This window comes from Camellia sinensis, chromosome 14, assembly GCF_055761805.1.
Source record: "Camellia sinensis isolate YWXY chromosome 14, ASM5576180v1, whole genome shotgun sequence".
Lineage (NCBI taxonomy): Eukaryota > Viridiplantae > Streptophyta > Magnoliopsida > Ericales > Theaceae > Camellia > Camellia sinensis.
Window position 1 is genome coordinate 32627384 of NC_138974.1, and position 15718 is coordinate 32643101.

The following is a 15718-nucleotide window of genomic DNA, read 5'->3' on the forward strand; positions in this document are numbered from 1 at the left end:
CGCGGGCGAGGGAGGCATGCATGTTCGATTGGCGCCATCCCGGAAATCCATTGCTTTGCCGTCAATTGCCTCCATTTGCACTTGCCTTGGTTTTTGAACAGTGAACCAACCCTCCAAACTGCATCTGCTCCAAAATGGGATAATTTCTGCTCAACATTGGACTAGTGGTCGGCCGGCCATAAAAGGTGGCTGCCGGCCACCTTAACTGGTCAGTCGGCTAGTGAAAATGGCTAGTTGACTACTTGAACTAGCCAGTCGGTCACCTGCTGTTCCAAGTTTCTAGTTTTGCTACAACAGAGGCACAACAATGTATTTGCAAGAATATGTATGCATTGCCACACTCCTCATCATGCCTCAAGCTCAAAGGAGAGTGACACTCGGCTCTCAAGCCACCAACGAAGCATCTCAATGCATGGTGGCCTGAAAACCAAGCTTGCATAAGCTTAGTGAATGCACAAACAATACACAAAGAGCCTCCACCCCTATCATACATGATCAAGGGGGTTAGCGACCAAGAAATGCGACACGTTTCATCACTTTGAGTATGAAACATCCCACATTTCTTGTGTTTGGATTAATGTCCGATCCAAACACAATGCAATGCAAACAACATGCTTATCTTTCACATGTTTTACTTTGCTCAATTCTTTTTTACACATTTTTCATTACCAAGCCATTTCTTAATTGGTTAAGTCCAATGTGCAAGTCCTCTAAGGAGAGGAGGTCAACCGAGAGAATGGTTTAAGGCATAGGAGAGACCATGCCTTTGACTAGGAGGAACCCTCAAAAGAGGGTTAAAGCCATTTAAGCACAAGTCTCGATCCCAATGAAATGGAAAAATGAAGAAATGAGGGAGGTGGCAGAAATTCAGTGTTAAAATGGCATGCTAAAGACCTTAAAGCATGCAAGTAATACAAGCATAACATGTTGAGGGTCAAAAACATCAAAGCTAGTAAAGAGCATTACACAAGAGGCATGCAATACATAGCCTAAATAACCAAATCAGCTCTGGACAGAGCTCAATCATGCCAAATCAGAGGTCAAAGCATATTGAAATGGTAGCACGAAAAGCAAGAAACTCATGCTCATGTATTGGCTTATAAACAAGGCATAAAGCACAACTCTCAAAAGATATGAAAGAGTGAAATATGTGAGAGTGTGACTACACTATATACACTGAAATTACATGCTAAATGATGCCAAAACATGCACTCATCACATACATAACATGTTAAGGGCCCCAAAACTCAAAGCTAGTCAAGGCCATTTACACTACAACCATGCAAGGCAAGCCTCAAAGGACTAAGGCCACTCAAAACAGAGTTAAAGCATGTTAAAATATGATAAAAAAACATGCTGAGATAGAGCTAACACAAGCTGAAATGATAGGCCAATTCATTAAGCATGTTAAGCTAGTAAGCAAGATTACACTACAAGTGTGACTTAATCAACCAAAAATAGAGGTAAAGTAGGTCAAAAAATTCACAAAAACATACTTGAACTAAGCTTCAAAAAGGAAGAAACACATACTCATTTGGTAGACCATCAACACATGCAAACAAGACAAGAGGAGAGGGGACCACGCCCTCCTATTTTGGACCTCAAAACCACCTTTCCGCCACTGAAATTCCTCTGGAATTCAGTGGTTAAAGGGCCAAAAAGAGATGGTTTCAAAAGCTTTAAAGGATGGCCTAAAAGGCTAGCAAATAAGCAATGAAAGAGGGTGGACCACCCTTAACTCCAAAAAGGACTCAAACCAACATTTTTAACACTTAAAAACAAAGGTTTTTGCAGTTGACAACTAGGCCAAAACAGTATGCAAAGGTGGCCTAAAGTAATGTACAAAAACCAGCTTAAAAGGGGTAAAACCTTACCCTTGAAGCACAATAGCTAAAAGGAAACTTCTGAGCCAAAAACCAGCTTTAGAAGGTCCAAACAAGCCTTAAGGAATCTCAGCGCCAAGGTCAAGATGTTTAATCAATGGGGTTGTATGCAAATATGTAAAGAACACTCACTTTCAAGCACAATAGAGCAGAATATAGATAGAGAGGGAGAGAGAATTCTAGAGAGAGAGTAAAATTTAGCTCCTAATTTTTCTAAACCCTTCTAAAGAGGGAGGAACCTCTCGTTATATAGAGCAAGCAAGCAAAAAGCTTGCTTCATCCCTCCATACACGTGTAAGGAGGATGTAGTCAGTGACCAACAACTGGCCCAAAAGATCTGAAAATATCTGAAAAATGAGAAAATTGGCTGGCCGGCCGGCCACCCCCTAGCCGACCGGCCACTTCAAGTGGCTGGCAAGGAAGAAAAGTGGCCGGCAAGTGCCAAAAGTGGCCGGCAATGCCTTCCCCCCTCCCCCAGGCAAGAGGCAACAATGTTTGGCCCAAAAACGAGGCCAAAACACAGAGTGTTAAGAGGCTCAAAGACAAGGTACTCAGCCGAGAACTTCGAGCGCTCGAAACAAGCACAAACATGCGCAATCATCGCGCACACAAACAATGGCGTCTGAATCTTAAGGTCGGTCAAAAATGGGGTGTCTACAACAATGTAATGAAAGTATGCGATAGATGCACAAGGTAAATAAGTGCGATAGATGTACAAAGTGAACAAGTACGATGGTGCACAAAGTGAACAAGATTACAAATCAATACAGTGACAGCACATGTTCCATGCAAGATAGACAATCGATGTCTGATGTTAATTGAAAGCATGTGTTATGCAAGAAACAAGATGCACGTTCTATGCAAAATTGAAAGCATATTCTATGCATGAATCATAAACGATGCAAGGCACACATGCAACATAAGTACATGTGAAAGCACATATTCTATACAATAGAAAAGAACAAATATGTACTTTGACAGAATGAATAAGAATGATGTTCGGCAATAACCTCTTATTTTCCCCTTGGAGACTTTGCAACATGCTCAAAAAGGATACACCTTGTTCATATTGGCAAACGGAGAACATTCTTGTGCCGGAACGCTGTTTCGAGCTCCTCAAGAACCAATCTAAACCCAAAAGAGAACCTCTCATACACTGCTAGGGCAAAGGAGAAACCAAACAGTATTGGGCCACAAATGAGGACTGTCGGCCACCTGCCGGCCACCAAGAAGCCTGTCGGCCACTAATGCAAAAGTCGGGACAAAATTGTCTTTTTGCCTCGGGTCTCATTAAATACACCTCAAAGCTTCATTTCCTCATAACCCCTTGCTCAAAATCTTTCCCTCTCTCTCTCTCTCTCCCTAGGTGCTTTCTCTCTCTAGATCCGTGCTTTATACGCGTTCTAATGCCCTTCGTAAACTTTTTTCGCAAAACACCCTTGATTCTTTACACTTTGAACCAATCAGATTTTGTTTTCGTTGATCTTTTCACATTTTCACCACTTTGGGCTTGTTTCCCTCGAGTTTCTCTCAGGTGTCACAAACTTTCTCAGGTTTTGACTTTTTCTCCCATTTTCTCTCTTCTAGGGTTGACTTTTTCTAAATTTTCCCTATTTTCTCCATTTTTCATCCAAATTTTGCCCACTTTCCAGATGGTGGATAATATTTCACATGACGGTGCTCCTCCTAAGGTTTTACCTCCACTATCACCCCATATCGAGGTTAAGGACCCAGTGATTGCCGAGGCAGGCTAGGCAACAGAAGGTATTATGGCTGACCTTGAGGCAGAGTTCACTCCAGAGCTCAAGCCTGAGCCACTACCCCTAAGGGTACAGCCCTTTGATCCCATGACTTATCACCCCCCCACACACATGATACCGCCTGGAGGCATCAAGCGCTTTAATGATTTCATTGGTGGAACACCGGAGGATCTTCTGCTAAAGGAACCTCACTCCCACCTTTCCTATGGCACTTCCGAGGTACAAACTTTATTTTGCACACATTCCCGCCTTTCATTTAACTATATTTCCTACATTGTCTTTCATCTGAATGGTCTTTATCACTATCTTTCATCTGATTCAACCTTTTTTTGCCACATGGGAACTTCCGTTCTCACAAGTGGTATGGGGCTATGACAGCGAGAGATTGGTATTATGAGCTCCCGCTAGAGGTCTGCAACCTTGTCGACGAAGCTAGCTTTGGTCTATTCTGCACCGGACTCTCACGACACTTGGCGAGCCAGGCTCTTCTCGAAGCGTTAGTGGAGAGGTGGTGGGACACCACCAACTCTTTCACCTCTCTTCTGCTGGGGAGATGACGATGACTCTTTACGACTTCTCCATGCTCACAGGCTTAGGAGTAGGGGGTGATCCAATTCCCTTTGACATGGACATGGGCGACTAGGAGGCAGCATGGAACTACCTACTCAAAGTGCGCCTACCTCTATACAGGCTGGCGATGTCGAGGTACAACTGGTTCGCTGAGCACTTTCGCGAGAGTGAGCTAGAGACACAGGCGGAGGTAGAGCAGTATGTTCAGCCATTTCCTCCCAGCTCCACTTCACAGAGTCCTCCAGCTTTACATGCTAGATAGCCGCTATTCTTGACAAGGTCCAGTCAAAAAGTGATAGCTTTTGAAGTCTAGTAAGGCTCATAGGTCGTAGGATGTCCGAGAACAATCGCAGATGAACCATCGGATCTCCAGAGCCATCGAACTGATCTATGTGTGGCATTTTAAACCGGTCTGGCAAAGTTACCATGGAGTCAGTATATCCATTTTCGATGTCGGGGATTGAGTTCACACCCTTTGCCCACTTGAAAAACTTCTCTAGCTTGTTGACCTCAAGTATAGTCGGGTCAACTTCGAATTCAAATAGACGCTCGGTTTGGTACATTGGTACCTTGGAGGCTTGCGGTGGGATCGGGTCTACAGGATTGCCCAGATTCTCTTAGACATTAGAAGTGATTTCAGGTGCTAGGGTACCCGCAGGAGGTGCATGAGAAGCAAAAGTCGCTGCTTGTTGTGGTTGCTGTTGCTGTAGACTGTTTATTACTTCAGCTTGATGGGCTGTAACTTTAGCTTGACGAGCAGCATTTTGCTGCATGGTTTCCACTGTTTGTTGGAGATGATGAATCAAGTCTTTCATACTGATTGTAGGGTACTGAGTCATCTGAATAGGCAAGTGATCTCTTCTTGGCCTAGATGTAGAATATTGAGCCTGACTAGATGTAGATGATTGCTGAATTGATGAATTGTGCCTAACTCTCCTCCGTCTAGTACTCGGTGGGAGTGACGCAAACACAGATTGTCTCCTAACAAGATCTCTGAATCTGTAAAGTCTCCTTACACGGGTCCAGAGTGCTTGGGGGGGTATCTGAACTGTCCGAAGCAATTGTGATAAACTACCTTGCAAAAAGAAATAAAGCAAAAAGGAAAGCAAAAATCAAAAACCACACAGCACCTCAGCTCAGATGTGAACAACACACATATGTAATCAAAAGCAGTAGAACTGTATTCAACACTGACTTCTGCCCCCCAAATCTGATACCTAAACTTGCAACTGAAACGCATATTCCTGTAGAGTTTCGCTCTAAAAGCACATACCAGTTAAGTGAGAGCCAAAACACCCCTATGAGGGGGGAGGGTTACCTTATCCTAGTTTCGTCAAGAACTATGGTTTACTATTCAAACAATGCGGTTTCACGCAATCATATATTCGGGTGAGCATCCTGTCCTAGATTGGAACAGTCTCTATGGCTTTTGATATACAACTAGGTTGATTGGTTAAATGGGTACCTCAGCAAGACTACCTAATATACCTCTCACACCTAACACCGAGAAGTGAAAGGAGGATTAAACGGTATAACGGTAGTCCAGATCCAAGGGTTGTGTTCCCATCGCGGCAGAGCCTACGATCGATTAGTCTTTTGGCAAGCTTTTAGGCAAGCCTCCAGCAAACTATCTAGGAATAGCAGATGGCATACACAGTGACTTAAACGCACCAATGCAAATACAATGCAAAGAAACATATAAGTGTAAATAAAATTTTATATCATGAATTTAAAGTCAAGTTCTCTAAATCCCCAATAGAGTTGTCAGAAACTGTAGCTCGACTTTTTCGAGCCCCCTTTCAGAAACTCAAAAGAAGCCCTATAGTTCGGACTCTCGCGGTTCTGAATCTAATCTCACAAGTGCAATGTGAAATTGATAAACACCAAAGAGTTCAAATCTGGTAAATCTTTTGGAAAATGATTTTGAATCAAATTGCCAAAAATGGACTGTTTTGTCAGATATAGAGTCGCCACCTAAATATTTTATTTTTGAAAAATTTAGGAAACTCATGACTCGTGCCAAAGGCCATGTGTCCATCATCACCAAGATTGTCTTGGCTCGGGAACTTAGGTATGAGAGGGGAAGGTTATGAATTGAGCACCCCCGCTCGCTCGATCAAAGATCGGCCTCTATTAATCATGATATGATTTTTATCAACATTATATGCTCTTGTTCTAGTTATTAAACTAGCATTTACTATGTGATACGTACACACACAAGGTATAGACTAGTTTGCTCAAATTAGAACAATTCAATTTTTATTTTTGTTTTTCGAAAAAGGTTTGATTTTGCCACTTAACAAAATGGGCTTAAAGCTCATGAATTTTCCACTTAACAAAGTGGGCTTAAACATACATTTATTGAATCATTCCAATTAAAGCAACAAGTCTTTATCCATAGGCATTCAAACAGTTTATAGCAATTAGGCACTTAGCCTCATGGCAAGCATGCTAGTCATAGTAATCACTCACACTCATGCAAATATGCTAAAGCACTAAAACTCACCTAGTACTCCAAGCTAAGATAAAACAAAAGAGTTAGAAAAATATGCATGACTCTTAACTATACAAGATGGCTAGTACAACACATGCAATAATGCAACTAAATAGGCTCGGTAACTTAACATGTTATTTGCAACAATTTCATAGCACGCGTTTTAAACACGTATTCAACGAGGTATTGAATGACAATGCAAGTCTGAATGATGAACTGAGCCTCGGTGCATGCAAGACAAATGAATGGATGCAAACATGGGATATGTTAATTGAAATGTGATGCCCCTAATCTAACCATCAAAAGCGGATAAATAAAGAGAGAAAGACATAGGGTTGGAAGACATACACATTATTACATTACGCTCTCACGAAGGAGAGTCCGAATGAATAAACTAGCTAAGTTAAACTACTTAACTAATTATTACAAAGCTTGAATAAATAAATTAACTAACTTCTAAGCTAATTAATTAAGAATTTAATTAGGCTAAGCTAATTAAATATTACAATACAAACTAATTTAATTAATCAATCTAAACTAATTAAACAAGTACAAAACAAACTAATTAGCTACAATTAATTAATTACAACAAACAAATGATTAATTGCTAATTAAACTAATTAACTAGTCCCGGGAAGCAAGGGAGGCCTATGCATGCTAGGTTTCTGCCCGAAGAACGTCCACTATTTGCTCCCGAAAGCTTCTGTTACACAACCTTTGCACTGTTTTCCTCTTCAAGATCAACTCTACTATGCTTCACAAACACATTGCTCAAAATTCACTAGTGGTCGGCAAGCCAGAAGTGATGGCCGGCCGACCACCAGCAAGGGGTTGTCGTCCAATGATGATGGCCTGCTGGCCAAAAATAGTGGCCAATCGGCCACTAATGATGCACCATTTCTTACTGTAACAGAGAGCAAACAGAGAAAAAATAGGGTATTCTCACAAGTTGTTTGTATTGTGTATCCCTCCTTATCATCCAAAGAAGCTCAAAGGAGTGATACACTTAGTTCAAAGACCATCAATCAAACAATTTCATTGCATGATGGCTAAAGAACCAATGTGTACAAGTTTAATAAATGTGCAAACAAAGGGTAGTGTAAGGCAAGAAAGAGGTGTCATGCCATTGATAATGAACCCTCAAAAGAGGATTAAACTATTAAACATGGCCCTCAATTTCAAGCTTAAACAATCCCAAGGTTGAAACAATCCTCAAAGAAAACAAAGAGTGAAGAAATGAGGGAGGTTGCAGAGATTATGCTTGTTGAAAATAAGTGAGAAAAGCACTAAAACAATGCAATCAACTCAAACAAGTGGTGTCTAAAGGCCTAAAACACCAAGCTTGTAAGGACACTTATACTATAAGCATGCAATACAAGACTCAAATGACTTAATCAACCCAAAACAGAGTTAAAACAATCCAAAATAGAGCCTAAAACATGCTGGAATTAAGCTATAAATGGCTAGAAAAATAAGCTATCATATAGAGCTATCTAGGCTAGCAAACAAGACACAAGGAAGGAGGCTAACCCCTCTAAATTTGGACTTCAAAACATGATTTTTACCGCTAAAAATACTCTGAAAATCAGTGTTCAAAAGCCCCCAAAAAAAAAGTTTGAAAGTGGGAAACAGTGGTGGAAAGGCCTTACAAATAAGGAATAAAGAATGGTGAGCCACCCCCTAACCTTAAATGGCCCAAAACTACAAATTTCAGCCCACAAAAATAGAGTTTTTTATAGCCCCAAATAGCCCAAAATCAGTGGGAAAAAGATAGAAAAACAAGTTAAAAAGGCAAGTATTATACCTCTTGAAGCAAAGATCAACTTTAGGCAACAATTCAAGCCAAAACCACCTTCAAGAGCTCCAAGAAGGGTTTAAGGAACCTCAGCTCAAATATGAACAACTTTGGTTAAGGAGGTGTAGGCAAAAGTGTATCGTATGTAGGTTAATGTGCACAAATTTGCAAAAGAGAGAGAGAGAGATAATTTTTGCTCCAAAAATTTCAACCCTCAAAAATGGGGGAGAAGACCCCCTATATATAGAAAAACATGCATTTGACTGAGATATATCCCTCCATACACGTGTAGGGAGACGCAACCAATTGTGGTAACAGCTGGAACAATTGTCAACAAAATATCTGAAAAAAAGACACTGATGGTCGGCAGGCCACTAATGCCACCAATGATGGCTGGCAGGCCACACCATTGGCCGGCAAGGCAGAAGGGTGGCCGGTAGGGCACAATTGGTGGTCGGCAATCCACCAGAGGAAACCTGCAGGTCCCAAGGTCTTGAGGTTTGAAGCACTAAGGTTTTGGGCTTGAAATACTAAGGTTTTGGTCCAAAACAAGGCATAGAATGGATAGGGTTTTAAGGCTTAAAGATAGAGCATTCCACCGAGGACTTGGGGCACTAAAACGAGCACATGCAATCATAATCATCGAGTGCACAAGCGATGACGTCCAAGTCTTGAGGACGGTCAAAAATGGGATGTCTACAGTTGCCCCTCTTTGACAGAACTTGGAAGTCATGAAATAACGTGAATGAATGTCAAAGTCCGATGACGACCCATTTTGACAAGGCTGAAAGACTTGGACAAACAAACAAGACAGAAAATAAACGATTGTGCCCGCAGGCTGCCTACGTATCCCTTTGCAAGGAATCAAACCACCATAGTTCTGGGGCAATGCAAATGATATGCATGCAAAACAGTTTGAAGGTTGGACTTACACTCTTTGTGAAGCTAGCCATGTTGAAAACTCATGATCATGCGAGATGATGCAATAAACAATAACAAATGCGATAAGCAAGAATGAATACAATAAACAAGATAACAACACATGAATGAGCAGCCTCAAGCTTAAAACCAACACAGGTAACCTTGTCAAAACAAGAGACGAGGAAAGAAAACACTACTCAAGGTTGCATGTTTCACACATCCCGAGATAAAACCCGCTCTGGCACGTGCTTCGCACATCCCAAGATGAAACCTGCCTAGGGCTGAGAGGAAACAACCACTCAGGCGCATACTTCGTACGTCCTGAGGTAAAACCTGCCCAGGACTATGTTTCACATGTCCTGAGAAACAAGCACTCGGGCGCGTACTTCATATGTCCAGAGGTAAAACCTGCCTAGGGCGGCATTTCATGCGCCTTGAGAAATAACCACTAGGGTGCGTACTTCGTACGTCTTGAGGTAAAACCCACCCAGGGCCGTGTTTCACGCGTCTTGAGAAACAACCACTCAAGCGTGTACTTTGTACGTCTCAAGGTAAAACCCGCCTAGGGCCGTGTTTCACATGTCTTAAGAAACAACCAGTCGGGTGCGTACTTCGTACGTCCCGAGGTAAAACCCACCCAAGGCCGCGTTTCAGGCATCCTGAGAAACAACCACTTGGGCACGTGCTTCGTACGTCCTGAGGTAAAACCTGCCCAGGATGACATTTCACACGTCCTAAGAAATAACCACTCGGGTGCGTACAAAGTACGTCCCGAGGTAAAACAACAGAGGGGTGTGCAATAGATACACAAAGATTAATAAGTGCGATAGATGCACAAAGTGAACGTGTGTGATAGATGCACAAAGTGAACGTGTGCAATAGATGCACAAAAATGAACGTGTGCGATAGATACACAAAATGAACATATACGATAGATGCACAAAGCTTCATCCAAAACTTCTCTGACTGAACCATACATACAATATCATTTGTCTGTGTTGGCAAAGGAAGAAAGAAAAGAATTAAACCAGTGTGATTCAATAGCCATGCATGTTCTATGCAAGATAAATGACCAAGATATGATGTTAGTTGAAGGCATGTTCTATGCATGAGACAAGAGTTTTTTCTATGCATGAAATCAAAACGAAAGCATATTCTATGCATGAATCAAGAGTGGAAGCAAATCTATGCATGATTCATAATGGATGCTAGACGTGCATACAATATATATGTAAAAGGCATATCTTATGTAACAACATATGTGAAATGCATATTCTACGCAACAATAGAGAACAAAAGGAGAATGAAGGCAAAACGAATAAAGGCAACATTCGATGGCGCCTTTCAATTTACCTCTCGGAGGAGTTACAATATGTTTAAAAAGGATACACCTCATGCATGTTGATGAGCGATGAACATTGTTGTGCTCAAAATCATAGTTTTGAGCTTCCGTAAAGACAATCTGAACCCAACAACGAACTTTCCTTGAAAATCTTTGGAAACAAAGACAGAAAACAACATTAGGACTTAGAGGAAGATCATGGGACACCTGCCGGCCTTGAAAAGGCCTTGCCGGCCACAAAAGTGGCCTGCTAGCCACCCGTGGCAGATTCGGGCATTTTGGTCTTTTCACCCATGGGTCTTTAAGTATAGGGCTTGACACTTCATTTCCACATAACCCTACATCCGAAATTCTTCCCTTTCTCTCTTTAGGTGCTCTTTCTCTCTAGATCCGGGCTTTCTACGTGTTTTCCAACGCCCCACGCGAAGTTTATTCACTAAGCCCTCTTTGTTTCCTCCATTTTGAACCGATTGAAATTTGATTTCGGCGCTTTTTCTTGGAGTTTCACCACTTGAGGTTTGTTCCTCTCGAGTTTCTCTCGAGTTTTGTGCCTTTTTCTACGCTTTGACTTTTCCTTCCATTTTTTCTCTCATAGGGTTGACTTTTTCCAAATTTACCCTTTTTCCTCCGTTTTTCTTCATTTTTCAACTACTTTCTCATCTTCTTTCCAGATGGTGAATGACATTCCACATGACGGAGCTCCCCTCGAGATTCCACCCCAATTATCACCTCTGGCAGAGATAGAGGCCAAGCCTGAGCCTGAGATATTACCGCCGGGAGTATGCCCTTTCGATCCGGCGACATACCATCCTCGGACACATGTACTGCCACCTAGGGGTATTAGGCATTTCAGAGAGTTCACGTGACGCGCGCCAAAGGACCTCTTATTGTGGGAGCTAGACTTCCATTTGTCCCACGACGCCACCGAGGTATACACTGTATTCTTATGATTTCTCCACTTTACATTGCATTTCTGGTTTTAACTATATGTTTTGCTTCAACTGCACGGTTGCACTACATTTCTTGCCTCAATCACACTCTTGCACTGTATTTCTTACACTGCCTTTCATCTACCTGTTCTCATATCATATCACTGTATATCATTGTTCTGATCATAGGAGGACTCTCGCTCTATCAGGGGCTACGAAGCCACAACAGTGAGGGACTGGTATATGGAGCCCCCTGTTGGTGTACGCTACATCATCGATGAGGCTAGTTTCGGCCTGTTCTACACTGGGCTATCGCGCCATATCGCGAGTCGACCACTTCTTGGCTCATTGGTGGAGCGGTGGTGGGATACCACCAACTCCTTCCAACTCACGGGCGTAGGAGTAGGGGGTGATCCGATCCCTTACGACAACCGCCTGGCTACCGGCCATGGTCTGATATAGTTGGTTCACCGAGCACTTCCGTGGGAGAGAGCCAGAGACCCTAGATGAGATTGAGCATTATGCCAGGGGCTTTTTGATGTTCCTCTTCGGTACCACCATGTTTGCAAACAGGTGGAACACCGTAGGGCTATATCTATTGAGCACTGTGGTGACCCTACCTCAGGTCCGGTTCTATGACTGGGAAGGAGCTGGCCTCGCCACACTATATGGCTATATGAGCTCGACATCCCGCAGGAGAGGAGACAGGGTTGGAGGCTACTGGAGAGCCTGGAAGGTATGCTTTACATCTCTGCTTTACATTTTCTATCTTCTATTTCTGTGCTTTTTGCTTTGCACTTTCTCTACAGTGTATACTGCATTCTTTACATCTATACACTACGCTTTCTGCATCACACATTCTGCATCCTCTGTATCTATACACTGTATGCTCACTGTTGCTTTCTGCATTCTACATTCTGCATTCTCTGTATCTGTACTTTGAATACTCACTGTTGCCTTTTCCTTGCAGCTTTGGGTATATGCATATTTCCTGACCCTTGCTCCGGAGCAGGAGGTGGAGTTTCATCCCATTGTGCTGTACTGTAGACACCCCATTTTTGACTGACCTTAAGACTCAGACGTCATCGATTGAGCACTTGGTGATTGCACATGTTGTGCTCGTTTTGAGGTTTGGGAGTTCTTGGCTGAGAGTCTCGCCTCCAGACCTCGGGACCCTTTGTACTATGACCCGATCTGCGGACCAAGTCTTGCTTTCTCTTCTCGGAGGGAGGGAGAGGTCGTATAGACCATCTCTCAGTGGTTGTAGGCTACTTTTCGTGGTCGTAGGCTACTGTTCCTATTTGGAGACTAGTTTCTGGTTTTAAGAACCGTCGGCCGTGCACCTCAACTCGGGACCGCTTAACATTCTCCATTTGGAACGGTTTTTGGAACACACCTCTTTTCCTCTGTCTAGAGGGACACTGTGGTCCGAGAGACCACTTTTGTGGTCGTACACCACTTTTGATGCTCGACAGTTGGTTTTCGAGGCTCCCAGCCGCGCGTCTTGCCTCCCGAACCCTCGTCTTGCATCCATTTTGATTTTTCTTGGGTACAAACCTTACTTTCCTTGTTTGGGAAGTGGTACAAGGGTGAGAGACCAAATTTTTCCTTTGAGACCGCTTTTCTCCCAGCCAGCCAATTTTCTGGTTGGAAAACTGGTTTCTTGGTCTTTGGGCCACATTTTCTGGTTTCCCACCCCACCATTGGATTGCTTTTAGTGTGGAGACCACCATTTCCCCTGGACGACCACTTTTTTCCTGGGAAATCCCTTTGGGTGGTCGGCCGACCACTAAAAGTAGCAGGCTGACCACCTTTGCTGGTCGGCAGCTTTCCCCCCTGTTTTGACAGACTGTATGAATCCCAGTTGTGCCAGCTGGAGGGCACATACTGTATCCTCCATACATGTGTGTATGGAGGGATGCATCCAAGTTTAGCTTTTTCAATAAGCTTGAACCCTTTGTTTTTCTATAAGAGAGGCTCTCCCTCTCCATTCTAGAGGTTTTGAGTTTTGCCTAAGGAACAAGTGTATATCTTCCTCTATATCTCTATATTTGGTACCTAAAGTGTGTGTTGTTCTTCACCTTTACACTACAACTCTTAACCACACACCCCACCGTTGAACTAAGGCTCTTGGAAGACCTTTTTGGAGGTTGAAAAGTTGGTTTTTGGTTAAAAAATTTGCTGGTTTTGCTGAGCTTCAAAGGTAATCCCTTTTCTCCCCTTTTAAGCTTTGTCTTGATCATTCTCTTAACCATACTTGCATGCTTATTTGATCTTTGTTTTAAACTAAAAAAAGCTTCATTTTTAAGCACTTAACATGTTTGTTTAAGGCCTCTTGGGTGTTGAGGGTCTCCTACCCTCTTGCATGCCTTGTTTGGCCTTGTTTTGTGCCATGCCTGAGGGCCTTTGAGCTAATCCTTGCTTGGCCTTTTAGCCACTGAAATCCAGTGGATTTTTAGTGGTTGGCATGTGGTTTTGAGGTCCTAAATCAGAGAGGGGTGACCCTCTCTCTTTTTGTCTTGTTTACTTGCATTTTGGCCTATCAAAAGAGCATACATTTTCATACTTTCAAGGCTTGGTTCAGGCACTTTTTGGTGACTTTTAGGCCCTTCCTAGACTCTGTCCATGGTTGGTTTGGTCACCCTTGGCATGCTTCTCATATGTGTAGTGTATTCCCATTTATGGCTCATCAAGGTAGCATGTCAATCTAGCATGTTTTAGCTCAATTTTAGTGGGTTTTTGGTCATCATTTGACATATCATGGATCTATTTTTTCTGGTTTAGTAGCCTCTCACATGCTTCATGTGCTTGTAGTGTAAATCTTGTTTACTAGCTTGGAATGCATGATGTTTTGGCTCACCATTCTAGCATATTTTGGCCATGCTCCAACATGATTTTGTTCATATTTTGGGCTGTCTTAGCTCTGTTTTGAGGCCCCTTAGTTAAATGATGCTTGCCATGCATGCTTGTAGTGTAATATACTTCACTAGCTTTTGATACTTGAGCCTTTCAACATGCCTTTCATGAGTTGTTTTGCATGATTCTAAGTCATTTTGTATGCCATTTCAGTGCTGGTACACATGCCATTGCACTCCATGTTTCATCTTTTCAATGCTCTTGGAGAGTTGTATTTTGTGCCTTAGACTTGAGCCATTGCATTATGCATGTTTGTGTGTGTTTTGGTGCCTTGAGTCCATTGTGCATTGAGTATGCCATGTAGTCCATAGCATTGAGTATGCCATGTGGTTGCATGATTAGACATTGCATTTGTGCATGCCATATTCATTGCATTGTGTATGTTAGTTGCTACGTGCATTGTGTATGCTAGTGTCATGAGCATTGTGTATGCCATGGAATTCATAGCATTGTGTATGCTAATTGCACGTTCATATGTTTACCCCTTTGCACATTTGCATGTCTAAGTTGTATTGCATTAAGTTGCATGATTAAGTCGCATTGTACATGCCATGTTTGATGCATTGTGTTTGGAATGGGCATTAGTCCAAACACGGGAAACGAGGCACGTTTCATACTCGAAGTGATGAAACGTACCTCGATTCTCGGTCGTCGACACTCTTGACTATACATGACGGAGTTCTAGGCTTTAGGTCTTTGTATGTGCATTCATTCCATATCGAGTTGCGCAATTCGGTCCCTCGACCATCACGCATCGAAATGCGTGATTGGTGGCCCGAGGGTCGAGACCTACACTCCCTTGAGCTTATGTAATGATAGGGAGGGTGGTCACATATACATGTGTTGCAAATACATTGCCATGTCCCTTTCTTGCCCTCTGTTGCAGAAAATCAGAAAGCAGCAGCAAAAACTGGTCGGCCGACCAGATAAAGTGGCTGGCTGACCACTTTTTCTGATTTTCACCACAAAAACTAGTCGGTCAGTGGTCTCCAAGGCCAATATCTGGTCGACAATATCCCTACAGATTCCCAAGGTGGAGTTTCATCTCTCTGGAGCTTGGTGCAAGTTTCTAAGATCAATTGCAAACAGAGGCAAATCGGGGCGTCGC